We start from the raw sequence: 25497 nt of genomic DNA, 5'->3' as shown, positions 1-25497 counted from the left end.
TCCTACATAACAGTTCGTTTGGGCTTGGGGTTGGCATTAAGAGTGTTATGTTCACCTAGAAGCACTCTGGGAACAACACAGGAGGTGTGGTCAGTCCCAGTGCAGCTGTGGGGATGTTTCCACTCAACGATGTGGCAAAGAGTTAGATGTTAAATATGATTAGATTCCCATTTCTGCCATACCACAAGGGCTTTTAAAAATACTTTGTGGGGGGTGGCCCTGGGGATTAAACCCAGAACTTTGCTTATGCTAAGCATACACTCTACTACTAGGCCAGACTCTGAGCCCCTATTATTATTTGCCGATTATCATTTTTAGGGCTGGGGATATAGCTCAGTGGCAGAGCACTTGCCTAGTGTGTGGAAGGCCCTGAGTTCAATTCTCAGTATTGCAAAAAGATTTTTTTTTGTTATATAATCCCTCCTCAATTGTATTAGCAATGGCCTGAAGGACTTAATTATAGATGGTAGTGATGAGTTCCTGTGGGGAAGGCTGGATTTAGAGAAGTGTTGATTCCTTCACCATAGGAACATGAGGGGATACAGCAGCCATCATCACCTTATTTTCATTTATTGATTTTTTTTTTCATACACAGCTGACAAGCCTACCAGGTCATTTATGCAGTCCAGCATGAAATGTAACATTAAGGCAAGAGAGGTGATGTCCAGTTTAATGCCTTCACCCCCCACCTCTAAAATGTGCTATCTTTGAAGCAGCTGAAAACACATTATTAAGGTGTAGGAGAGATGGCCCAGTGGTCAAAAGCATTTACTGCTCTTCCAGAGGACTTGAGTTCAGATCCTACAAAGGGCAGCTGACAACCTCCTGTGACTCCAGCTTCAGGAGAGCCAATGCCCTCTTTGAGTCTCCACAGGCACCGGTACATATACAGCAGACACTCACACACGTGTGTACATAGATCATTTTTTCCCCATAAAGTATTATCAAGGACCAGCAAGATGGCTCCAGCAGGTAAAGGCACCTGCTGGCCAAGCCTGAAAACCTGAGTTCAGTCTCTGGGACCCACATGGCAGGAGGCGAGAACTGACTCCTGGAAGTTGTCCTGGGCTATGTGTGTTCAATGGTTAAAAATAATAACTCAACGACATTTCACTATTCCACTGGGGGGATCCACTCTCACAGCTTATTTATTCAGCCATGGAGGGACATGTGGATTGTTTTCAGTTTGGGAGCTATGAAAGCACTGTCACAAGTATTTGCAAACTTTTCTTTTCTTTTTTTTTTTTTTGTCAGAGCCTCATGTAGCACAGGCTGACCTCATATTCATTCTGTAGCCCAGGCTGTTCTTGCATGCTTGCAAACTTTTAAAAATGATTCTTTTATTTTCACTTTTAGTTGGTTGGTTTTTGAGATGGTAATTTCTCTACATAGTTCTGGTTGTCTTGGAACTCATTATAAAGACCAGGCCAAGTTTGAACTCACAGAAATCTACCCACCTCTGCCTCCTATGTGCTGGAATTAAAGGCCTGTGCCACCAGGCCAGCCTAAAAATGATTATTCTTTTTTTTTTTTTTCAGAGCTGAGGACCGAACCCAGGGCCTTGTGCTTGCTAGGCAAGCGCTCTACCACTGAGCTAAATTCCCAACCCCAATAATGATTATTCTTAAACACAAGATTTATTAATGAACGTGAAGGGAGTTAGAAATGCTGCCATACATTTGTAACCTTGGCTTTGTTAGCGGCAGCTGCAGTCTAGGCCGGTGTTTCCAGGTTCTTGGCCTCTCATTCACCAGACTGAAATAAGGGGCTCACACGGATTTGCAAAGAAACACAAACTTTATTCAAGGCAAACTGATGGGACAGATTAGATCAGGACTGACAATGAGCCACAGGAATGGAGGTCCTCAAAGGCTCCAGTTACTGTTTGGGATTTCTTTTATGGGGTTCAAGAGAAGGGGGAATTGGGTTGCTAAGGGAGATAGTTTGGATGCCTCTACTTTGATTGACAGATTAAGTTATATAACTATTTCTCTAGTTTGCATGCCCCATCCCATAATACATTTGATTTTAATCATATCCAAGCCAAATTATAAATATGTGTAAGATAGCAAATAGATTTCCCTAAAAGTTCACTTTGAAGACAAAGTTTACCTTATTGTGCACCTACCCTAAACCAGTTCAGGCATATGTACTGAGAATACTTTTCAATAGACTCTGTCTATGTTTGATGATTGTTAAGGGGAGGAGGAACTTATTCTATAGTTCAGAGAGGGTATGCATGCATCTCAGTGCAGGATAGGTGCATTATTTGGAGAGAAGCTGACACTGTGTTGTACGTGTGGGTAAATGTCTCAGATTTCAAGCACATTGTTAGCAGAGGGGTGTGTGCATAGTCCAAACCAAGTGGAGTCCCAGGTTGCCAAACTACCACCTATGCTTGCCTGCTTCATTCAGCAGTCTGGAGAACTCTGGGTTCTGAGAAGGGGGTGAGGCACAAATTACATATCATTAAAAAATTAGAGCCAGTTAATTAATTAAAAAGAAGCATTAAATTCCTCCTGACATTCCCCAATACCACCACCACGACCCCCCCCCCTACACACACACACACACACACACACACACACACACACACACACAGTGGTTATTTCTTCCAAGGCTATCTTGTGGTTAACTGCTGGCCTGAGCTGCCTCCTGGGTCTGGAATGGCACTTCCCACTTCAGGCGTCAGGCTGCAGGGGCCATGCCCAGTCCTAGTCCTTGCTCCCGGAGCTTCATTTTTATCCCAGCAGTAAAAGAGGAAGGACAACATCTGCCATGTTGTCAGTTCATCAATTCACAGAAACATGAACAGACATCAAAGGAGAGTGGTCCTGGACCAGTGGGAGTCAGCAATGCTGCACACGAAACTTTGGGGGATGTTGTTTACTGTATCGGCTGCCTCAAGGTGGGACAAAAAATAAAGAGCTGAGTTTGGTGCTTTGGAATGGGGGAAGGCTGCCAATGAAGTCCACTCTCCTGTCAGGAGAGGTGACAGACGCCAATGAAGTGAAGAAGAGTTGGTAAGGGAGAAGGAAGAGGCAGCAGACAGCCAGACGTGGTATCTCACACCTATAACCCCAGTACTTATGGGTGACAGGAGAATTGCCTCAAGTTCAAGTCCACCGTGGGCTACAGAGTGAGACCCTGTCTGGGGAAAAAAAGAACGAAGACTGCAACAGACAGGCATGATGGTTCACATCTTGTGTTCCCATCACTAGGAAGACTGAAGCAGGAGGATGCAAAGTTCAAGGCCGGGTAGACTAATAAGCAAAACCATCTCAGAGAGGGAGAGAATGTGTGCTTGTACAAATAGCTTGGGTAACATTTAAAAAAATCATTTAAAGCAAAATGTTAACATTGTTTGGTAAGTTTTCTGAAGACTATACATAGACAATACATCCAAAGGCTACAACATGGCAGGTGATGGAAGGAATCTACGTGTTTGGGAGGTTTCTACGTTTAAGCAAAGGAGCAGATCTAAATAGACTGGGAAAGGATGTACATGAGTTATAATACCTAGAGGAAACAATGAATTCAACATTTTTTTTTTTTTTGTTTTTTCGAGACAGGGTTTCTCTGTGTAGCTTTGCGCCTTTCCTGGAACTCACTTGGTAGCCCAGGCTGGCCTCGAACTCACAGAGATCCACCTGACTCTGCCTCCCGAGTGCTGGAATTAAAGGCGTGCGCCACCACCGCCCGGCTGAATTCAACTTTTAATGTAGAGCCTTAGCCAAACTCCTAATACCATAGGAAATGTAAAGATTCTTATAATTTTATTTATTTTCAATTTTGTATGTATGGGTGTGTTCCTCTGTGTAGGATATACTTGAGAATGCAATGTGCCTGTGAAAGCCAGTTCAAGACCTGAAAGTGGAAACAGAATCAATAACAAAATCTAGACTGTGGAAAATCTGGAAATTAAAAATTCAGGAACTCAAACAGGAAACTCGGAGGCAAGCTTCACCAACAGAACACAAGATGTGGAAGAGAGAATCTCAGGCACTGAAGATATGACAGTATAAATGGATACCTCAGTCAAAGAAAATGTTAAATTTAAAGACATGCTGCCACAAAACATCCAGGAAATCCAGGACACTATCAAAACACTAAATTGAAGAATAACAGGAACAGAAGGAGGAGAAGAAACCTAAGTCAAAGGCACAGAAAATATTTTCAACAAAATCATAAAAGAAAATTTCCCTATCAAGGTATAAGAAGCATACAGAGCTGGGCGGTGGTGGCACACGCCTTTAATCCCAGCACTCAGGAGGCAAGAGGCAGGCAGATCTCTGTGAGTTCGAGGCCAGCCTGGTCTACAGAGTGAGATCCAGGAAAGGCGCAAAGCTACACAGAGAAACCCTGTCTCGAAAAACCAAAAAAATAAATAAAAAATAAAAAAAGCATACAGAACACCAAGCAGACTGGACCAGAAAAGTAAGTCTCCCCGGCACATAACAATCAAAACACTAAACATATAAAGAAAGAATATCAAAATCTGCAAGAGAAAAAAGACATATAAAAGCAGACCTATTAGAATAACAACTGACTTCTCAGTGGAGACTCTAAAAGCCAGAAGGGCATAGGCAGATGTTCTACAGACTCTAAGAGACCACAGATATCAGTCTAGACTATTATATCCAGCAACTTTCAAACACAATAGATGGAGGAAATAAGACATTCCATGATAAAACCAAATTTAAGCAATATCTGTCTACAAATCAAGCCTTACAGTAGGTGCTAGAAGGAAAACTCCAACCTTAAGGAATAATCCCAAACAAGCAAATCAAAAGAAGGAAAACACACACTCTCTCTCTCTCTCTCTCTCTCTCTCTCTCTCTCTCTCTCTCTCTCTCTCTCTCTCTCTCTCACACACACACACACACACACACACACACACACACACACCCCACAACAAAACAACAGGAATCAAAAACACTGCTCATTGATATCTGTCAACATCAATGGTCTCAATTCCCCAATAAAAAGACACAGACTAACAGAATGGATAAGAAAACAGGATCCATCTTTCTGCTGCATCCAAGAAACACACCTTAAGATCAAGGACAGACATCACCTCAGAATCAAATGATAGAAAAGGATATTACAAGCAAATGGACCTAAGAAGCAAGCTGAGGTAGCTATTTTAATATCTGACAAACAGACTTCAAACTAAAACTACTCAGAAGAGATAAAGAAGGATACCACATACTCATCAAAGGAAAAAATCCAAAGGACATTCGACATACATAAATTAATAAATGTAATCCACCATATAAACAAACTGAAAGACAAAAACCACATGATCATCTCATGAAATGCAGGAAAGGCCTTTCACAAAATACAACACCCTTCGTGATAAAAGTCCTGGAGAGATGAGGGATACAAGAGACATACCTCAGCACAATAAGGCAGTTTACAGCAACTCTAGAGCCAACATCAACTTAAATGGACAGAAACTCAAAGTAATTTCACTAAAATCAGCAACAAGACAAGGCTGTCCACTCTCTCCATACTTATTCAATATAGTACTTGAAGTCTCAGCTAGAGCAATAAGACAACTGAAGGAGAGCAAGAAGATACAAACTGGAAAGGAAGAAGTCAAACTACTTTTATTTGCAGATGATATGATAGTATACATCAGTGAACCTAAGTCTTCTACCAGGAAGCTCCTCCAGCTGATAAACACTTTCAGCACAGTAGCTAGATACAAATTAAATCACAAAAATCAGTAGTCATCCTATATACAAATGTCGAACAGACTGAAACAACACCTTTCACAATAGCCTCAAATAATATAAAATATCTTGGGGTAACTCTAACCACACAAGTGAAAGACTTGCATGATAAAAACTTTTAAGATATTAAAGAAGGTATCAGCAGATGGAAAGATCTCCCATGCTCATGGATCAGCAGGATTAACAGAGAAAAAATGGCCACCCTACCAAAAGCAATCTACAGATTCAAAATTCTAATACAATTCTTCAAAAATTTTGAAAGCACAATTTTCAGCTTCATATGGAAACACACACACACACACACACACACACACACACACACACACACACACACACGAACTAGAATAGTAAAACAATCCTGAATAATAAAAGAACTGCTGGAGGTATCAGCATCCCCAATTTCAAGTCTATAGAACTATAGTAAGAAAAACAGCATGATAACAAAAAAACAGACATGTTGATTAATGGAATCTAACTGAAGACCCAAACACAAATCCACACACCTTTGGACACCTGATTTTTGATGAAGATGCAAGAAATACACACTGGGAAAACAGACGGCATCTTCAACAAATGGTGCTGGTCAAACTGGATGGCTGCATGTAGAACAGTCCAACTAGATTCCATATTTATCACCCTGCACAAAACTCAACTCCAAATGGAGCAAAGACCCCAACATAAAACCAGGTACACTGAACCTAACAGAAGAGAAAGTGGAGAATAGCCTTGAACTCACTGACACAAGAGACAACTTCCTGAACAGAACATCGATAGTGCAGGCACTAAGAACAACAGTTAGTAACTGGGACCTCATGAATCTGAAAAGGTCTGCCACAGCAAAGGACACTGTCATTTGGAACAGCAAAGGACACTGTCATTTGCCACAGCAAAGGACACTGTCATTTGGAACAGCAAAGATCACTGTCATTTGGACAAAGCAGCAGCCTAAAGAATGGGAAAGATTTTTACAACAACACCTCTGATAGAGGCTATTAACCAAAATATATAAAGAATTCAAGAAACTAGACATCAAAAACCAAGTAATCCAATTTAAAAATGGGGTACATATCTAAACAGAGAACTCTCCAAAGAGGACCTCAAATAGCTGAGAAACATTTAAAGAAAGGTTCCACATCCTGAGCCATCAGAGAAAATCAAATCAAAATGACTCTGACTCCATCTTACACCTGTCAGAATGTCTGGTGAATAAAACAACTGACAGGCCATGCTGGCGAGGATGTGGGCTAAGAGGAACACTCATCCATTGCTGGTGGGAATGCAAACTTGTACAGCCACTGTGGAAATCAGTGTGGCAGTACCTCAGGAAGATGGGAATCAATCTACCTCAAGATCCAGGAATACCACTCTTGGGCATATACCCAAAGGATGCTTCATCCTACCCCAGAGATACTTGCTCAACCATGCTCATTGCTGCTCTATTCACAACTGCCAGAAATTGGAAACAATCTAGACTTCCCTCAACAGAAGAATGGATAAAGAATGGTACATTTACACAATGGAGTATTACTCAGCCACTAAAAAAAAAAAAAAAAAAAAAAAAAAATGAAGTAATGAAATTCACAGGTAAATGAATGGAACTAGAAAAATGTCATCCTCAGTGAGGTATCCCAGACCCAGAATGAGAAATATGGTAAGTATTCATTTATATGTGGACATTAGCCGTTAAGTCAATGATAAGCAAGTTACAAACTGTAGAACCACAGAGGTTAGGTATTGAGTAAGGGACTAGAGAGGACAGACAGATCTTGCTAGGAAAGTAAAGTTAGTTATGATGGGTGGAATCAAGAAGCTTGAATGGGGGGATCAAATGGGGAGGAGGGGGACCAGGGAGGGAATACAGGGAGAGACAACTAATTTTAAGAACCATTTGAGGGATAGTCTGGAAACCCAATACAGTAAAAGCTTCCTAAAATATATTCATATATGAAGGCCATATAACCGAAATTGCCAAATAATAGGAGAGACACAGTCCCAACTGGCCATGTCACCAAATGAAGCTTCTAGTCACGTGACTGAGTTACATATAATTGAGTTGTTGGCCAAAGAGATCCCATGGGAATCCCCCAAAAATCCAGGCTGTTGCCACGACTATCGATTACTCTCTACAAGCTGAAGGCAAGGCCCCATCGCTGAAGACAAGACCTCCACAATGTATTGAACATGGAGAAGTTGAGCTGGTGCCTACCTAGAGCCTCACCCCTCTGTTCTAGCATCTGTGGTACAGGACGGTTCTCTGCACACTGTCCAAAGAGAAACATAAACACTAACCCAGCCACAAACCTTTCTCCGACTGACGATGGGTCCTGTCTGTAAGGTATGCCAGTACTACAAAGGGGGCACAAAGCTGTGGGAGTGACCATCCAGTGGCTGATCTGACCTAAGGCCTATTCCACAAGATGGAACCCATACCCGACACTGCTTAGGTGACCAAGGACCTGAGACCGGAGCCCAGGGACCTAGGGGAAAACCAAATACTGCTGTTCTAAAAAAAAAGGAGAAAGAATAAAATGATGACTCCTAATGACATTCAGCTAGACTCATAGATCAGTGCCTTGCTCAGCCATCACCAGAGAAGCTTCCTCCTGCACAGACGGGAACAGATGCAGAGATCCACAGCCAGACCTTATGCAGAGTGAGAGACCTTGGAACACTCAGCCCTAAAGGAGATGGCTCCATGAATCCCTCCTCTCAGGGCTCAGGGAACCTTGAAGAGGAGGCAGAAAGAATCTAAGAACCAGAGGGGATGATGGACACTAAGAAAACAAGACCCTCTGAATAACAGGAGCAAAGTTCATACGAACTCACACAGACAGAAGCAGCATGCGCAAGGTCTGCAGGAGTCCACCCCAGGTCCTCTGTGTATACATTACGGCTTCCTGTTTAGTGTTTTTATGGGATTCCTGAGTGTGTAAACGAGTGGGTCTGTTTCTTGTGCCTTCTCTTGGGCTCTTTTTTTTTGTCCCATTCTAATGTTTTAGTTTTTATCTTTTATTATTTTATTTTATTTTAAAAGTAAATTTTGTAGTCCAAAAATTAATTTTTAAGTCTTTCTCCAATTTTTAAAAATTATATTTTGTATTTATTTGGGGGGAGGCTTGTGTGTTTTGAAGGTCAGAGGTCACCTTTCAGGAGCCCATTCTCTTTCTTCCACGTAGGTCCTGGGGTTGGAACTCAGGTTGTCAGGCTTGGTGCTGACAGGTAAGACACCTGCTGAGCCTTCTTACCACCCCAAAACACGGAATAATTTTTAATGATGAATTTTAAACTTTTGTTCTTCAAAAAACACCACTGGGAATATGAAAAAGCCAGGCATAGTGGGTGGCACACGCCTTTAATCATAGCACTTGGGAGGCAGAGGCAGACAGATCTCTGTGAATTTGAAGCCAGCCTGGTCTATATCTTGAGTTCTAAGATAGCAAGGGCTACATAGTGAGACCCTGTCTTAAAAAAAAAAAAAGAAAAGAACAAACCACAACCGAGAAGAAATACACTACAAATCAGAAATAAGACATCTTGATTTTTTTTTTTAATTAGGCCTAGGATGTAGTACAGTGGATGGAACACTTACCTAGCATGCTTCAGGTCTGAGTTTGATCTCTAGCACCCAAAATGGGAGGGATACCAAAAGGGGAAAAAAAAAAAAAAAAAACTAACAATGAAGAACATAAATGGATTCTTTACAGAAAAAGATAAAGTGGTCAGTAAAGATACTGAGCAAGATGCTCGGTGTTACTTATAATAAAAGTTAACCACAGGAGCACCCCATGCAACTATTAGCAAATATGTACACACACACACACACACACACACACACACACACACACACTCACACACACGTACACACACATACACACACACACACACACACACACACACACACACACACACACTACTTTGGAAGCCAGATCATATTCTTTTTGTTGTTTTTCCTATTTTCTTATTTCGTTTAGAGAGGGGAAGAGAAAGAGAGAACATGAAGTCGGGTGGGACGGAAGTGGGAAGGGTCTGGTAGGAGTCAGGGAGGGAAGTATGGTCAAAATATGTGGTATGGAAACAATTTTTAAATAACAAAAGTGAAACACAATGCTGTCATATGACCCAATCAACACAGGATGGTAAATGCTATTTTAGATATTTACCAAGTGAAATGAAAACACTTGTCTACACAAGGTTGACACATGAATCTCATACAACTTGACTGTAATTCCTCACATGAAAAATAACCCAACAACCCAAATTTCCATAAAGGTAGATGGCTACACAAATGGTGATGTACCTGTAGTGGAATTCTACTTGGCAATGAATAACTATTCACACATCAAAATTAGTGTTCTGTTAAGAAATAGCATTTTTCAAAGACAAGGGGAGTGAGACGTGACTTATGTGATTGCAGAACATGGAAACCACTGTACAGTTAGTTATTAGTGTCTAGAGCAGGGGTTCTCAACCTTCCTAAGGCTGCGATCCTTAACTAGAGCTCCTCACGTTGTGCTGACCCCAACCATAACATTATTTTCATTGCTATTTCATCACTGTAATTTTGCTACTGTTACGAATCGCAATATAAATATCTGATATGGGGCTGGAGAGATGGCTCAGCGGTGAAGAGCACTGGCTGCTCTTCCAGAGGTCCTGAGTTCAATTCCCAGCAACCACATAGTGGTTCACAACCATCTGTAATGGGATCAGATTCCTTCTGGTGTGCATGTAGACAGAGCACTCATATACATGAAATATATGAATAAATAAATCTTTAAAATAAATAAATATCTTATATGTAGGACAACTGATATGTGACCCCCAAAAGGGCCATGACCCACAGGTTGCGAACCACTGGCCTAGGGACAGGAGTGAAGGGAGGAACAGACTGTAAAAGAACACAGGAAACTTTGGGGAGGGGCTGGAAAGATGGCTCAGCAGTTAAAAGCATTTGTTGCTCTTCTAGAGGCCCCAAGTTCAGTTCCCAGCACACAAACTGGGAGGCTCACAACTGCCTGTAACTCCAGCTCCAGGTGATCCAACCCCTCTGGCCTCTGTGGACACAACACTCACATGCCTAACACTACACAGATACAAATGCATAAACATAATTTAAAATAATAAAAATAAATCTTAAAAAAGGGGGGGAGCGGGAGGGGGAGAACAAGGGAATCCTTGGCTGATATATAGAACTGAATTGTATTGTAAAAGAAAAAAAAAAAACCTGGGCAGTGGTGGCACACACCTTTAACACCAAGAGCTTGGGAGGCAGAGGCAGGTGGATCTCTGTGAGTTCGAGGCCAGCCTGGTTTACAGAGTGAGTTCCAGGACAACCAAGACTACATAGAAAAAAAAAAAAACCTGTCTCAAAAAAGAAAAAAAACAAAAAGGAAACAAAAAAACTTTGGAGGGATTGGGGAGGTGTCTTAGCAGTTAAGAGCAATGGCTGCTCTTGCAGAGGACCCAGGTTCAATTCCTGCACCCACATGGCAGCTCACAACCTTCTGTAACTCCAGTTCCAGGAATCTGATGCCCTCTTCTGGCCTTGGCAGGCACCAGACACACACATAGTACAGACATATGAGCAAGCAAAACACACACATAAAATTAAACATAAACATAGAAAAACTGGGGGATAGACAGAAATGTCTGTCCTTGTGATTGCTGTTTTATAGATTTGTTCTTATCAATTCTTATCAAAATTGTTCATAGTGTACACATGAAGCAAATGCATCTACTGTATGTCAATTATATCTTAATAATGGGAACTGACAGACCTCTAGGAGTAAAACAGCATTCCAAACAACAGGAGCAATCTCTATTCAATAAAGACTTCACATCACCAACAGACCATTAAGAGACAAGTCCCAGGTGATTCCTGTTAGAAAAGTCTTGTGGAGAATTGTTTTACTATCAACAGAGGACAAGAAAGCTCCGACTTCTATCTCATGAATAAGCATAAGCATGGAAAAATCAGTAGTTCACAGGATCAGCATGATTAATATATGGTGGATTAAGTCAAGATGGCTAAGAAACTCTCTCTCCTAGGTTACTGTCTTATTTTTTAAAATACTTAGTAGAAACATGTCTAAAGTATTTTGTGCCGTCTACCAACCCAAGACAGTTTTATTTATTAAAAACAATACTAATCTCAAACTTTCACAAATGACAACCCTAAACAAGAAAATGCTTTGTCATGATGCAACGCCTATCATGATTAGCAACTTTAGAATTTATCACTGGTGTAACAAGTCTCAGCTCCTAATCACACAAATGATCAAGTTAGCCTATTTTCAACTCTTTTTAGAGTAAGCATTTTTAAGAGCCTCTAGCCTATTCTTTTAGGTGCAAATATTTAGCTTTCATTTTTTAAAAGCATTCTGGTTCACCTCAGCATCGTCTGCAATCCTTCCTAGTCTATTCATCTTAAAGACTGGTATCCCCATGCTTTCACCCTCTCTTCAGGTCTCACTGCAGACCGTCAGCCCCCAAACTCTGCAATCTCTAAGAAGATAATTAAGTCAGATTGAGTATGGCCGGGGCTGGAGACAGGGCTCAGTGGTTAAGAACACTTTTGTGCAGAGGACCCAGATTTGATTCCCAGTACCGACATGGTGATTCACAATCATCCATGACTCCAGCTCCAGGAGATCCTATGACCTGACCTCCACAGGTGACATCCATGTGAGCAAAACAATAAACACATCAAATAAATGCATAACTCGGAAAAGGTTTTTAAGTGCTCCTGATGAGTCCAATCCCGGTTAAGAGATGGGCGGGCGGCCCATTTACCTTCATATTAGTTAAGTTTCTCCAGGCAATCCAAGGTACACACTAAGAAACACTGCTTTTACCATAATCCCTAGACGAGCTTATGAATACACTCATCTCGTGGAGGAAAATAAGTTTCCAATTTCTTTTACAGTAGATAATTCTCAAGTCTGTACTTTAGATCAACTCTTCAAATGAAGTCCAAATCCATTCATTTTGCTAATGTTACTTGTTCAAAAATGGTCTGGTTTATGAATCCAAAGCCAACCGTCGCCAAAGACAGAAACCTGGAGACACCCTATGTTCCGCACCCTTACCTCTCCCCTCCAATCATCATACACATCCCTAATATGGTTACCATCATGCACCATGCTTTATTTTCTTTCTTAGGTTATTATAATTGTCTTGGTACCAGTCTCCACTCACCTTTCAATCCATCTCTTCAAAAGTGACCTTTCCCCTCATGATAATTACAATTCCAACACCTTAGCATGCCATAATGCCCCATGACCTGGCTCCTGCTAACTTCTCTAAAGGATGTCCCTAAAATACCCTCCACCCCCTGCCATCCTCCACGCCAATGATACAGAACTAGTTAGTATCAACTTCTTTTACCTGTTCAAACGCTCTTCTCTTGGGACAGAAGGGTTGAGTCTCCTAGCTAGCTAATAACATTATTCTTTGACTTTCAAACCTCAGTCTACCAGTGGCCTATTCTGGGCTACATAGTCAGTTCTAATCAGCATGAGCCACAGAGTGAAACCCTGTCTCAAACAAAAAACACGTGTGTTGTGTCACGGGCATGTACTCACTCAGGAGGCAGATGCAGGACTGTTGCAAGTTAGAGGCCAGCCTAGGCTTCACAGTGAGTTTCCAGATAGTGAGACCCTACCTCAGAACTGATTTTTTCCTATTACACTAGACTGTGTTGCTATGCTTACCTAGCTTGTATGCCGTTTCCCATGCTTGTATGCCCAAACTACTACACAGCTGCCACAGAGCGGACATTTAAGAAATGTTGTCTAAATGAAGGAATTCATCAGGGAGGTCCAAGGCGAACAGGGATCTTTCCTTTTGTATTAGCCATAGAAAAACTTAGCACATTCACTACACAAAATAATAAATCAGTGCCACAATTAAGTAGCTTGAAAATATAAAGGTTCCTTACAGCTGTTTTTATTTTCCCTCCCAAGTTCATCAAATTAATTATGAGCACACATCTGATGTGGAGGAGGGGGGTTGCAGGACTACCACTAACTGAATGAATCACATATTCCATTTTTACTATAATGTGCATTTTTACTGCAAGCCAGGTTTTCCTCCCCCACACTAGGTTTATACCTGCACTGTCCAATCCAGGAGCCACTAGCTACAGATGGCTACTGAAATTTAAGTCAATTAAAATTAAATAAAATTTATAATTCAGTTTTTCAGTTGCACTAGCCACATCTCAAGTGCCCCAAAACCATACCTGGCTGGCGGCTGTGATGCTCCAAAGTGCAGACACAAAACATCTTTCTCAGCACTGTCTACACAATTTCAAAAATGTCCCCAGAAAACCTCACTTACTTCTTAGCTCCCACGATCCTGGTGCTCCTCTGTGGCTTAAAGGCTGTGGGTCCCGGGGTCTAGCAAATCACAAGCACACGAGTGAGTGCCAGGGACCTCTGAACCTCATCCACCGAGAGATGACTCCCCCTTGTGCCTAGACGGGAAGCTCTCGCGGGCAACTACTTCAAATGGAAGGAAGGTGGGTGACACTTCCTAGGAAACATGTGCCATGCTATATTTCCACAGTGTGAAGGCGGGCTGACAATATCGGGGCTTTCATTTTTGCCCATTCTCAAAGCCCTATCCTAGAGGAGGGATCGAAAACGGAGACGGGAAAAAAATAAGAAAAGGAAACGGGAGGCACTGGGGATGCTGAAGGAAGATAACTAATTACGATCTGCCGAGGAAGTGAGTCCGAGGACACGGGGAACAGGCAGAACTAAAAATGGGGGAGAAACGGTGGGCAAGTGGCTCTGATATAAAAGGGTGGGGCCTACGATGGGCTCTGATAAAACCAACTCCGAGTTCGGGACAAAAGCAAGGGCCCTGGTGTTCGCGGCTCGACAGTTCTATCTCTAAAGTATAATGGTCACACCAAGAAACTCACGGCGGTGACTGCACCGAGTCTGGAAGACATCACTCCCCCTCCACGCCTAACAATTTCACCCAAGGGCTCCGGCCAGACCAACGCCACTTCCGCTCTCCTCGCCTCTCCCGGATGTGGTCTCGGCGGCGACTAGCCCTGTTCTGAACATCTACTTCCGCCTAGCAGATTCAGAGGGGGCTGCAGCGGGGAAAGTCACGTGACCACGCCTCTTCTGATGCTTTTGAGACCCCGCCCCATGGCGACAGGAGGTTTAGGGAGGCCATCGGGCCGCAGGGTTGGAGCAAGTGGGCGGAGTCTGAAGGTTTAAGTAAGGGGTCCTCCTGAACCCCAACCCTTGAGTTCCGGCAGTTTGCACACCTACTCCCACCCACCCCACAAGTGATCTTAGGGATGCAAAGAGTTCGATTATTGCCCCTTTATTGATCTTAAATTACAGACCCATTCTCAGTCCCCTCCAGAAAGCTCTTTCATTGCTGAGGGTGCAGGCAGTGGCTGAGCAGAAAGGGCGGCTAGGTGAAGATGTGCAGGCTGTAATTAACGGGCAGGTCTCTCCTTATCTACTAACTTCGTGTCTCCACACTTGTCCAGCTTCTGGATTATTTTTTGGTGTGGTCCCTAGGAGGCATAAGTCCCTAGGAGTTTATAAGTCTTGAAGTCTTTATAGACAGGCTATGTCTGGGCTTCTCCTTACCCCTGAGCCTCTCCTTGGTACTGTGATGGGGTCCCTCATTGTGACCTTGCCGGCTCCTCTCAGAATAACTGTGTCTGATCTCAAAGGGACTGTAGTGAGTTCTCTCAGAATGACTGCGGTGGAGTCTGGAAGAAGATCTGTAGAGCCTGGACTCTGAGGGAGGGTGGTGGACTCTCCCGGAAGAATTATGCCTTTTCCTGCCAGAGGGACTGAAAGGGGTTCTCTCAGAGAGACTACCATGGCTCCTTTCTGAAGGACTGCACCGTGTCCTCTGGAGGGGACTGAGATGGCACCTTTTTGAGGGACTGTGTCCTCTTCTCTCTCGTCCTCTTCTCTCTCGAGGACTAAGAGACCGCCTAGAGGGACTCCGAGGGCGTCTCCCAGGACTGGTTCGGCTCCTCCCTGAGGGACTGCGACCTACCCCTTAAAGAGACTGTAAAGGCTCCAGTCAGAGATACTTTGAAGGGTTCTCACAGAGGGACTACTATCCTGTCTCTGGGAGGGACTGCAATGACTCCTCTCAGAGAGATGTCTAAGCATTCTGTCAGAGGGACTGCTATGCCTTCTCTGAGGAGGACTGCGGTATCTCCTCTCAGAGAGACTTTCATGAATTCTCTCCAAAAGGATGCGATTGGTCCTTTCAAAAGGCTTATTATGGAGGTCCCTCTCCCTGAAGAAGCCATGTTGTTCTTCCTTGGGTGTGTGTGTCTCTTTAAAGTGACTCTGCAGGGATCTCTTCAAATGAGAGTCAGGTTCCATTCTCTCTTGGGCCTGACAATTGGCTCCTACTTGAGAACAGTGCTTAGACTCCAGACAGGAGATTTCATCATCACCACAGTTGTTCTTTGCTCTGCCGTTGACATTTTCAACTATACTCAAAGGTTGGATGACTGAAGTAACTTGGAAAGTGGCATCTCTTTCAGAAAGTATGGTCTCCAATTGCAAAGGTCTGGGTTGGAGAGAGCTCACTTGTTTTGGCTGTTGAGTTTGTCTACATTGGTCACCTGTTCCCTGCAATCTGTCCTCTTGCTTAGGGTTCACACCTGCTGACCTTTGCTGGGCAACTGGTGTGCTGGCTCCTTTGCCATCCCCTGCTAAACAATACTTCTTGGGTTTTTGTTTGGGGTGCAAGTATTGGGTTGACCACAAATTGTCTGGCCTTGTCCTGTCCGCAGGCTTCTGTCCAGTATAAGCCACAATTCTATGTGCTATTTGGAATGCCTGCCTTAGGCCCTGGAAAAGCAGATGGTAGAACTTGGGCTGAGAGGATTTCTTAGGTTGTGTCTTCGAAGAAGCAGTGCTTGTTTGAATGGTTTCAACACTCTTGCTTCTTGATGGACACATTATTCTAAAAGGACTCTCTTCTGGGGTTCCACTATTCTTGTAGAGCTCTGTGTTTTGTGTTTTAAGTCCCTTGATGGTTTCCTTCATTGGATATTTGAAGCCAAAGGTCTTTTTGAGGCTTGATTTCGACCATTTTTCTTCCTGATTACTTTCAAAGCCACTCTCGGATACAGAGTGAACCTGACAGAACTCACGGTGCTCAGAGACTTCGGCATCTGTCTTGCCGACTACACCATGGCTTCCCCGTTGCTTTTTTCTAATGTGCACTTGTACAGAAGCCAGAGCCTGGGAAGATCGGGCCTGGAAATCTCTTGGAGTGGTTGGACTCTTGGAAGCTGGAGGATAGATTTTAGTTTTCCTTCGTGATGGTGATGTAGTGCTCTTCCATGTATCTGCTCTTTTTCTTCCATGATGCTTTGAGACTTGAGGTCTTTTCCCAGTTCTCAGTCTAAAGCCAAGATGCAGCCGAATCTCACCATGGCCTTCAGGGGTGCTTAAAAGGTGGATCTGTGGGTAGATGAGAAGATATGGACCAAAAGCAGACTGTAACTTATGACAGCAAGTAATTCCTGAACATCGGCCACACTGCAAGCAGACGGGATATTTCAGGACAAGACCTGATGAGAAAGGAGGAGGGACATTGTGGGGTACTTGACTCTCTAAGAGTTTTGCTGCTATTTTTAGCTGTAGATCTTTTAGCAGATGGAGCTGTTCTGAGATATCCCTCTTGGCCTGGGAAAGACAACTTGCTTTGAGGAAATGGTGAGAGTCAGAAGTCCTTGTTTGTGAATCACTCTGTGAGTCTTGACTCTGATCACTGGAAACAGGGTCTTCCCTATTGTAAAGTATCTTGAGAGAAGACTCCGGCTTCATTAAGGCAGGAAACTGGGCCCTTGTACACGAGACAGACAGGTTCTGAGTGACTTCCTGGAATATATCACTGAGTTTTGAGTTTGTTTTCTTTATTCCCAATCTAGTACCGGAGTATTGCTGTATTATGGAAGATGTGGATCCACGTGTCCACATCTTTAAGGGCATTCTTTTCTCGTGACCATGGCATAAAATATGTCTCTGAATATAGTTTCTGACCACTGAAGTCTGTGAAATCGTCCTAGGACCCCTCTCTAGTGGGCTCTGGGAAAATGCCATCAGTTCAGCTGGAACCCCAAATAAACTCTGAATAAATTGACAGATATCCATTGTGGCTCCTTCTGTTAAAAACGGCTGAGAACAAAGCTTCCTTTCCATAGTGGTTCCCAGGACATTTCCCAGCATCAGCATATTGGAGAGATATTTCCTAGGGAGTCGCTGCCTACAGACATGACTTTCCCAGACATTCTGTTGTCTACCCAGGAAAGAACGGATAGAATTTCTTCGAGCCCCTAATCCTGCCTGAAACTCCGAGGGTAGTAATCTCAGTGGATATGGAGAATAGCTCTGGAATGAATTCCCAAATTCCTCCATTTGCTTCTTTTCAGTTGCTTCCTTGGATAGGACATCCACTTCCCAGATGTCAGGATATAGGGTTCCCACAGTGTTCCCAATATCAGAGGGAAGAACCAAGGGAAGGGCTGATGAACGGAACATAATAGTGTCTGTATAGGACTCTGGAGACGGCAAAATACCAACAGCCAAGTTCTTCATAGCCAAGGCTCTTGATACCTCCGGCATTCCAGAACCATAAAGGGGTCCTAACTTAGTTGTTTTGACAGAACTTGAAATAAGTGGGATTGAAGGGCTGGGTATGAACCTAGAGAAGTAATTCTGTGCTTGTAACTTTTCTGATGTCATTTCTGAGTCTCTATCCTCACACACCTGTCTTTGATTCAAATCTTCAATTTCCATCACTTTAGGAGATTCTGTTCTGATCCCTAGAGATTTTTCAGCCTGAAGCCTTTGCTCGTGAGTTAATACTGGAGGTTCCTCAAGTGGAGATGTTTGTTGTAAGATTAATTCTGCAAAATTCTCTTGAATATTTGCCCTTGGAGTTCGTTCCATAGGTTTTACCATGTCTTGAAGATGTGGTCTTGGGAGTAAATTCAAACCATCCGTTACTTTAATGCTAGATTTTGTGGCAGCTCCTATTGGTTCCATAGCCTGAGGATTTGGTCCTGGAGCCAGCTCTTCAGATTTTACAATCAGAAGCAGTGGTTTGGGAACCAATATAGTCTTTATAACTTGAAAGCCTGACAACTGTATTGTTTCTAAAATTTGATGTGTTGGTGCTGAGATTAATTTCTTTGATTGAACATTTTGTAACCAAAGGCTTGAAGCAAATTCTGACATAATCACATCGTGCAGTTTGGGAGTCAAATCAGCATGTTTTGAACCTTGAGAAGCTGGCTCTGGTATCATCACAGACTCTATAACTTGAAACGGCGGTCCAGGGATAACTTCCACAGATTCGGAAACCTTGGGGAGAGCAGCTGACTGAGAAACATGAAGCCGTGTCTTTGCGGATTCTGTCACTTGACCTAGCTGCTTTGGACTGATCGTTATAAAGTTTATCATTTGATCCAGTGATTCTATTGGAGTTATGTTTAAAGTTCCCATGCCTGCACCCTGGGCCTTTGTTTGCCTACTTGCTAGCTCCCCTGGTCGCCATGACTCAAAAGTGAGCTCCTCACAGTCTGTATCTTCCACAACTTGACTGGTTTGCTGGGTTGACAACTCTAACGATTCTTCTATTTGCAGCCAAGGCTTAGAGGTCAAACTTACAGATTCAGGAATCTGAGGTCCATGCCCTGGTGTTATCCCTGAAACAGAATCTGGAACGTGATACGATGGCCTTGGTGGCGATGCTACAGATTGTTCCCTTTGGGCTCTTTTCCCAGAGATCAACACCACAGGTCCTAAGTCTTGAGGACACGGCCTTGGAGATTTTTCTACATGTACAGGCTCTCTATTTACTGGCTTTGAAGTCACACTAAAAAATTCTTTCCCCGGTCTTACCTCACAAGTTAGCATCCTTACTTCTGCAACATGATGCTTGAGGTCCTGGGTCATTCTATCAGATCCTGTGGCTTGTTCTGTTGGTAAATCCTTGTAATCTTTAAATTGGGGCCACAAACAAGACAGCAACTGCAGAGTTTCTGGGCTCCAGTAGCTTTTCTGTGGGGTTAGTTGTAAGGACTTTGAATCTGGATCACTTAGTGTTGGAATCAGATCAACAGATTCTGGTCCTTGAAAATCTAGCTGCTGAGGCATCCCTAATGATTCTATGTCTTGATCTGTTGGTTTGGGGGTCAACCTCATAGATTTCTCTGTTGTTTCTGGGCTTTTATGTCCCAACCCTTTTGTCATTTCTGAAGACCCCGCATCTTGAGAAACTGGTAGGGAAATAAAATCCACCAATTTAGAGACTTGGTACCTCATCTTCTCAGCACAGTCCGCTAATTGGTGCCCTGGTATATATATCACTTGAGAGGATTCTATGATTTGATCACGTGTTTGGGAATTTTGGTTCCCAGGTGTCACATTTTGAAGGAATGGTCTTCGTGATGACCCCACAGAGGTTCCAGTTTGTGGCAGAGACACCGATGACAATTTCACATGGTTTACACTTTGCCACTTCGGCTCTGAAGTAAATTCCATTGATTTCATGCATTGTTGCTGTGATTCCGGAATCAAATTTGAAAATTTGACACTAGACAGTGCTGGTCCTGCTAAGAAGTTCCCCGTGAACTCTGGTGTTGATACCATTGATTCCTTATTTAAAGGAAACTGTTGGCAATCCATGCTTTGCTGTTGGGAGCCTAGTCTCAGCTGCATAGACTCTCTTTCATGAACACATGGCTTCGGTGCAAAGGAAGTCTTAGTACGTTGAGAACAGTGGCATGGAGCAAACTCTAAAGGGTTCACACTTGGAGTCGGTGAGCCTGGTTTCAACTTCACAGATTTAACTTTTTGAAAACAAGGTTCTGGTGAAAATTCCTTACTTCTCAAGTCCTGCAGACTGCAGCCAGGTGTCACTTTTACAGAATTTGTCAAACAAAGCAATGGCTGTTTGCTCATCTCTGGAGACATTCTATCTTCAGGCAGTGGGGTTGGTGAAACTCCCACAGATTTCACACCATTTGACGGAGGCCTCAAAGTAAATTTGGGTTCTGTAGTTTCCTGCCACGACCCAAGTTGATCCTTCAAAAATGGGATCTCTGGAAACTTTGCCCCTACCATTAAGTGAGATGACCCTGGAGTTGATTCAAGCTTCAAATCTTGCATGTGTCGTCCTTGGTTAACTATTATAGGCATATCTCTTTGAATTCCTGTCCCTGAGTTTAACTCAGAAAACGTCATATCTTGAAGTTTTGGAGCTTGTAAATGTGGCCCAGGGTTGTATCCGGTAGAATTTACAGACTGTGACTCTTGTCTTTCAGTACAGGAAGAAGAATCCACATCTTGCCAATGTGTTTTGGTATTGCCCCAAACAGAACTTACACACATAATTTGTGGTGCTGGAAATGTTGTACCAGGATTCATACCAAGAAAAAGTGGGTCAAGACTACACCTATTATTAGAATGTCCACACTGAGGGTTTGGCCCTGGAGTGTGTGAGGATAGATTCACACCTTGATAATGTGATTTAGGATTGCGCCCTGTAGAACCTACACACTGAATGTGTGGCCTTAGAATTGATGCCCATTGATTCACACCTTGCAAATGTGCTTCAGGATGGCACTCAGTGGAATTCACACATGGAGGACTTGACCCTGGGGTGCATGCAGATGAATTTCCACACTGAGGACTTGGGCCTGGGTTGCATACAGAATTCACACACTGAGGAGTTGGCCCTGGGTTACATACAGATGAATTCACACACTGAGGACTTGGGCCTGGGGTGCATACAGAAGAATTCACACACTGAGGACTTCGTCTTAGGGTCCATGCAGAAGAATTCACACACTGAGGACTTGGCCCTGGGGTGCATACAGAAGAACTCATACACTGAGGACTTGGCCCTGGGGTGCATGCAGAATTCACACACTGAGGACTTGGTCCTGGGGTGCATGCAGAATTCACACACTGAGGACTTGGTCCTGGGGTGCATGCAGAATTCACACACTGAGGACTTGGTCCTGGGGTGCATGCAGAATTCACACACTGAGGACTTGGCCCTGGGGTGCATACAGAAGAATTCATACACTGAGGACTTGGCCCTGGGGTACATACAGAAGAATTTACATCTTGCCAGTTTGGCTCATGGATGCATCCAGTAGAATCTACACATTGTAATTTTGGTCCTAAAATGCATGCAGAAGAACTCATTCCATGCAAATGTGGCCCAGGATTGCACACAGACTTTGTACATTGAGGGTCTGGCTCTGGAATGTATGCAGAGGAATTCATATCTTGTAAATATGGCCCAGATTTACACCCAATGGAGTTTATATATTGAGAATTTGCATTAGGAGTGCATGCAGAATTCACATCTTCCAAGTGCTGCCCCAGGCAGAACACCTTAGATTTTATACCTTGAAGGTCTGGACCAGGGTGCAACTCAGACAATTCTATATTTTGTGTTCTGGTGTTGGATGCCATAACATTTTTACTGTGAATCTCTGGTCCTGTACTCGGGTCACAGGATGCCCTACCTTGCAGTCTAGGCTTATGTTTGAATTCTGGATATGGCTCATCTGGCAGTTTGGTTTCTGTGAGCCCCTCAAAAGGTTTTATATCTTGCAAATATGGCCCAGGGTTGATGTCTAAAGACTGAGGACTTATTCCCAGGCCCAACTCAGAGGACATCACATCTTGCAACTGTTGCTCTGAATTGAATTCCATAGATTTCAGGTCTTGAAGCTTTGTACATAATTCTGATGACTTGATATGTTGCAAGTGTGGCTCATCCCTGAACGCTATTTGTTTTATTTTTTGAAGTTGTTGCTTTTGACTTAATTTGTGAGACTTCCGATCTCGCTTCTGGCTTCTGGCATTGAGTTCAGAAGGCACCACTCTATAAACCTTCGAGTCTGAGGCCTGCTTAGAGAATCCCACAAACTGTGATTCAGCACCATGATTGATCCCTGTATCCTTTACTGTCTGGACATATGTGGGCTCAGACATCACACCTTTCAACTTTGATCCACAGTTGACCGACTCAGGTTTCATACCTTGAAGATGTAATTCTGGTGTTAACATAGTTAATTTCCTGTCCTGTAAATGAGCGGTTTCCAACTGCAAAGGTTCCCTGTCAAGTGCCTTACTGAATATCCATTTTAAAGATTTTACATCTTGCCACAGTGGCTGATACACAAAGCCTATGGGTTTCTCTTTTTGAAGTTTGTCCTCTGAAATCACTTCGGAAGACTTCAGACCCTGTGAGCATAGGCCAGGACTGACCTCCATAGATCTTCCATATTGATGCTTTGTCCCCAGAACTGACTGAGAATATTTCTCATCTTGTAACTGAGGGCCTGAGTTTAACTTCCCAGATTCCCCATTTGGGGGCTTGGACTCCACTGTCACACCTTGTAACTTTGGGCCTTGATTAAACTCTACAGACTCCTTAGCTGGGAGCCTTTGCCCTTGAGCCAACTCAGACGGCTTTTTATTTTGTGTCTGTGGTCCAGAATTGAGGTCCACCGCTGTCACACCTTGGGGTTTTATCTGTGTTACCACCTCAGAAGATTTTATACTTGTAACCTGTTGTCCCATAGAGTTCACACCTTGAAGTTTCATACCCATGATCAGCTCAGGATATTTCAAATCTTTCACAGGGGGGCCTGAGTCCAGCTCTACAGATTTTGTACCTAAGAACATCTTCCTCGGTGTGAAATCATGTTTCTTACCTTGTAACTTTGAACTTGGTTTGATTTCTACGGATTTCATTCCATGAGCCCTCTTCCCTGTAATGACTTCAGATGTCATACCTTGTAAGTGTAGTCCAGGACCAAAGTCCACAGACATGACATCATAGACCTTTATACCCATGATTGTCCTTGAAGATTTCAGATCTTGTAACTGCGGGCCTGATTCCCAGTCTTCCATTTCCATTTCTTGAGGCTTTGTCCTCAGAAATGAGTTAGATTTCGTATCTTGCCACTGTGGCCCAGGTTTACAGCCTAGTTTGACAGGTCGAGTTTTGGTACCCGTAACTAACTCAGTACATGGTTTACCTTTCAGCTGTGAGCTGAGACTTAACTTAGGACATTTCATATTTGGGGACTCTGCTTCAGGTGTCAAGTCAGAACAGTTTGCAGGTTGCCACTGGGGCCCAGAGCTGTTCTCAGATTTCATGCCTCGAGGCTTTGTCTGAAGTGCCAACTCAGAAGATTTTCCACATTTCAACTCTACATTGTTTTGTGATTGTGGCATTTGGCTTATTGCTCCATATTTCACTTCTGAGGACTGTGACTCTTGTTTCAACACTGAAGGTGTCACAGATTGAGGCTGTGTTCCTGAGGATGACCCTAAGGGATTCACTTCTTGAGACTGTATCCCAGGGTTCAATCGAAGAGAGCTCCTGTCTTCTAAGCAAAACCTGGGTTTGAATGTCAATTTTATATTATTGATCTTTGACCTTAAGGTTGGGTCACATGCTTTCGTATTTCTAAACTGTTTCTCAGATTTAAAATCAGTAGTTTTGGACCTCTGAGACTGATGTTCCTGGGTTGACCCTGAAGGTTGTTTACCTTGTGACTTCGGCCTTGTAGTCAACTCATCGGATGTCTTCACATCTAGTTGTATTGAGGGTTTTAACTCTTTAGCTGTGACATCTTGAGGTGGTAACCTAAGATTCAGTGTAGGTTTATTAACTTGACAGTCAGCCAGTGGTATCCAAAGAACAGATTTTGTATTTTCAAGCAGTGGTCCCTGATGTAAGGCCACACTTTTCCCACACTGAGACTGTAGCTCTGAGGTTGATGTGATGTTTTCCCCTTCTTGTAGCTCTGGTCCTGGGGACAACTCAGAGGTCTTCACACACTGTACTTGTGGCCCAAGGTTAAAATCCATGGATTTTTTCCCTTGAGGTTTTGGCCCTAGAGCCATCTCTGATGTCTTCCCACCTTCCAGTTGTATGGATGGTTTCCGTTCTGTAGATTTGACATCTGGATATGGTGACCCACTATTTAATCTTAAAAATGTCACACCGTGGAATTCAGGTCCTGGTATCCACTGGATGGATCTTACACTTTCTACCTGTGTCTCTTTGTTTAGCTGACCAGTTTTGATCCCTTGAGGCTGAGGCTCAGAAGTTAAGTTAAAAGTTTTGGTTTTCTGCAGCCCTAGTGCTAACGGAGAGGTTTTTATTTGCTGTAACTGTGACTCATGATGAGACTCTCCAGATTTTTCTCCTTTAATTTTTGACCTGACAGTCAAATCAGATGACCTCACACCTCTCCGTTGTGTAGATGGCTTCAATTCTGTAGGGCTGGCACTTTGAGACTGTAACCTAAAGTTTGACCCTATACATTTCTCCCTTTGAAACTCAGATACTGGTATCCACTGCACAGATTTTGTACTTGCACTTTGTGGTTCTGTATTTAGTGCCACAGTTCTCGCATCCTGAAGCGGTGGCTCTAACATTGGCTCCAAGGCTTTCACTTGGTACACCTGTGATTCTGGAGTCAATGGACAAGGTTTCATACTTAGTGCCTGTGGCCCATATTGGACCTCTTGAGCTTTTACATTATGAACAACTGGTTCAGGAGCCAATTCAAATGAGGGTGCATCTTTACATTGTAGTTTAGAAGTGAGCTCTATGGGTTTTCTACCTGCAGGTTTGGGTTCCTGATCTGACCCCAGAGACAACATGTCTTCTGTCTCCAACTGTTTGTTCAGTTGGTCGAACACCC

General features: G+C 43.2%; 1 protein-coding gene across 3 annotated transcripts in view; it reads right to left on the bottom strand.

The window, feature by feature from the left end:
- LOC114696955 (zinc finger protein 512-like) overlaps positions 1-14850 on the bottom strand; it is a 36427-nt gene extending 21577 nt beyond the window's left edge. For 2 of the 3 annotated variants that reach the window (XM_028874956.2, XM_028874975.2), the window contains exons 1-2: positions 14668-14850; positions 14079-14137 (exon numbers count right to left, since the gene is read on the bottom strand). The gene's annotated coding sequence lies outside the window, so the exon portion shown is untranslated. The remainder of the gene's footprint in view (positions 1-14078; positions 14138-14667) is intronic. The other variant, XM_037198107.1, reaches the window with a different exon arrangement.
- Positions 14851-25497: the final 10647 nt, after the last annotated feature.

This window comes from Peromyscus leucopus, chromosome 22 (genome assembly GCF_004664715.2).
Source record: "Peromyscus leucopus breed LL Stock chromosome 22, UCI_PerLeu_2.1, whole genome shotgun sequence".
NCBI classification, from domain to species: Eukaryota; Metazoa; Chordata; class Mammalia; order Rodentia; family Cricetidae; genus Peromyscus; species Peromyscus leucopus.
Note: the sequence above shows the minus strand (reverse complement) of the source record. Positions and strands in the feature narration are given on the sequence as shown.